Raw genomic sequence first — 3,371 nt, forward strand, 5'->3', positions numbered from 1 at the left:
TGAGACCGACAATCTTCTTAACCTCTCTCCTAACGAAAAAGTTAAACCACATCTATTTTAGAAACCAAGAGGAAGACGAAGAAGTTAGATCAAATCTGTTTTTGAGGTTTCAATTTCGTCGACTTGTTTTCATATCGTTTTTTGTGTTCGATTGAGATTCAACATTTAATGAAAGATTTATATATTTTTATTTAAATTTAAAATGAAAATTAAGGAGTTAGTTATGGAATGAGGTAGTTTGATTTTTATAAATATTTTGACCTAAATAATAATTAAGAAAGTGTTGCTTGTAATTATTATTTTAACTGAAATAATTTAAACCCCAAAAACTAAAGAATATAAGATAAAGGTTGAACCATTACCTATAGTCAAAAGAGAGAGTAAGCTGAGTTAAATTATATTGGTTGGGGTGAGAATCGGGCCAGGCACGGATGCTCATGGGTACTTCTAGTCCGGGCTTAGACATTTCGGCTATCACAGATCACATATCAATGACCTTAGCATGTGGGACTGGGCCGGATAATTTTCTTACAAATTACTTTAGTTATTTACATTAATTTCATGTACCCAAAATGAATAATAGTCCTCCACCATTTATTAGTATGGTGGTTAGATACCCACACTGCAACTTTAAGGATCCCGATCCGAATCCAGGAAGTAGAAACTCATGATTTATTGAACTTAATTATAAATACAATAAAGGATGACCGCTTAGGATAGTCTTTAAAGGTCACCGTGCTTCGTTCTGCTCCTTGCATCTTTTTCATTGGGTTAGTGAGTTGGCTTTGGTGGCCCTTTTAATTCAAACATAAGTGCCTGTAAATTCTTTTATGTAAGCCAAATGAAAGCTAGGGTGGCTCCTAAATTTGGTGTCCTAAAACGAGGCTTTGCTCGCTGTACACTTTATATTATCTCAGTCTAGTCCATGTCATAAAACAAGAAATAAATAATAAAGTTTACATGACAACAAATGTGGATGCATCCTCCAACAACAAACTTTCTCCTTGTCGATTTCATCATGACCAACCAAAAAAAAAAACTAACTCTCCAAATCACCAAACATTTGTGGGAAGTTATTTTTATTTTTTCGACTGATGTACAAATGCTTTTAGGTGAGCATGCAGAAGAGATTCTCCATGCAAGGGTGTGTCATTTAGTATTTATGAGATTCTCCATGCAAGGATTGTGTCATTTACTGTAATATTTATGAGATTCTCCATGCAAGATTGTTCATTTACTACTCATATTTATAAGACTCTCTTCTCCTTCCTAAAAATAATTTCTCGACCAAACTTAAAACAGAGGAGCTAACATATCAAGCAATATTAGTTCAAGCAATGGAGGAAGTTGTTGTAATTGTTGGAGCAGGTCCTTCAGGACATGGCCGTGCCTGAGAGTTTAAGGGCCCCGTGCGAAATTTGAATCTGGGCCTTTTAGACAAAAAAACTACAAACAAAATTTGAACAAAGTATAATTTCTTTGTTAAAATGTATCCTTTTTTTGTACAAGACATAATATAGAATCTAAAAGTGGGTTTTTGGATGTAGCATTTTTGTATCATGATTTTCACATACATACCTTCGAATTTTTTTTTACGAATTTTAGATATATATATTTTTAAAAATACTTCAAAAAATGAACCCAAATACATGGCAAAATTAATTTGCAAGTAGTTGGTTTCGAACCCTCACCAAACGGGTGGAATCACCCACTTCCAACCAGCCCGGCTAAGAGATGTTTTGTGTATGTGCTTGTATCTATATTTTATAAACAATAGCTATAAGGATATTATTGCAAATGGGCCCTTGTCGGTGGGGGGCCCTGTGCGGCCGCCCTGCCGGCACGGGCCCAAGCACGGCCCTGCTTCAGGAATAGCAACTTCAGCATGTCTCAATCTTCTATCTATTCCTAATATAATCTTAGAGAAAGAAGATTGTTATGCTTCCTTGTGGAAGAAAAGATCCTATGACAGATTGAAGCTTCACCTAGCCAAACAATTTTGCCATCTCCCTCATATGCCACATCCTCCCAATACTCCTACCTTCATTCCAAGAGCAAATTTTATCCAATATATAGATCAATACGTATCCAACTTCAATGTCAACCCATTATATAATCGGTCAGTTGAGTTGGCGGAATATGATGATATCCATGGAAAATGGAAAATCAAAGTCAAGAAGACAGATACTGGCGTGGATGAGATATATGTTGCTAAATTCTTAGTAGTGGCTACTGGAGAAAATTGTGATGCATATATTCCACAAATACTTGGATTAGAGACTTTTGAGGGAGAAATAATCCATTCAAGCCAATATAAATCTGGTGAAGATTATAATGGGAAGAATGTTTTAGTTGTTGGGTGTGGAAATTCTGGCATGGAGATAGCATACGATCTCTCAAATTATGGAGCATCAACTTCCATTGTTATCAGGAGTCCGGTAAGCTTAAATTTATCTTCATATTTACTAGTTTCGTTTTCTTGGTATTAGATTGATTTATTTATTGATATATCCTATCACTTTTTTTCTAAATGAATAAACACTTTTAATTTATAGTGATTATAATTCATTAAAATAAGGGCTATTTATTAATAAAAAAAAATTTGTTATTATATAAAAGAATCAAGAATTTTTCATCTGGTACTTTTATCGGGTAATTAATTTTCTGATGTGCTCTAAAAAAAGAGATGAATTGTACTTCCTCTTAGAGTTTTTACTTTTTTTTAATTGATTTAATGCCCTTCATAATTCAAGTTAGTTTGTTCATGTATAAATTGTAATACAGTTCATGACATGATTAGAGTTTTTGGAATTTTGGTGAGAAAAATGGCCACTAGGCCCAAAAGAATTTGATTAATCAACTGGGATCATCAAGAAAATCTCAAATGTTCAGTTTTATCTTCAGACATCTTAGAATTAAATGTTGCCACTTCATTTTAAAATCCAAATTAAGTTTTAATTTTGCATTAGATAGAATATTTTTTTATTGAATCTTGCATATTGTAGATGCTTTTGTCAATCAAATGAGACTAATGTATATTTGATACCAATTTCGCAACACAATGAGACCATTTGACTATTTTGTCAATCAATTGGTTTTAAGTTGCGTTATAAAAAACTGAACATGGTATCAAAGTTATGCCCATTCGTGATTAGTTTAAAAGTCACACGTGCTTGCGTCACCCGAAAATAAGAAAATACGTGTTAGGCTTAAAGAAAGCCACATGTGAAGAGACATGTAAGAATAGCGCGGGAGAATGATGGTCTAGTAATCAAGAACATAATGACTGATTCTCTCACTCATTACCAATTAATTTTGAGTTAGATGACTACAAACTTTATAGAGACCAAGATTAATAAAGTTGATAAAAA

At 33.4% G+C, this 3,371-nt stretch overlaps 1 pseudogene; it reads left to right on the plus strand.

Annotated features, from left to right (window-relative positions):
• The first annotated feature begins 1,337 nt into the window (after nucleotides 1-1,337).
• The window catches only part of LOC147537791 (putative indole-3-pyruvate monooxygenase YUCCA10), a 3,015-nt pseudogene continuing 981 nt past the window's right edge, over nucleotides 1,338-3,371 (plus strand).

The sequence above is a fragment of the Eschscholzia californica genome, unplaced genomic scaffold (genome assembly GCF_041429995.1).
Source record: "Eschscholzia californica isolate CP2 unplaced genomic scaffold, dmEscCali1.0.p SCAF_5, whole genome shotgun sequence".
Classification (NCBI taxonomy): Eukaryota; Viridiplantae; Streptophyta; class Magnoliopsida; order Ranunculales; family Papaveraceae; genus Eschscholzia; species Eschscholzia californica.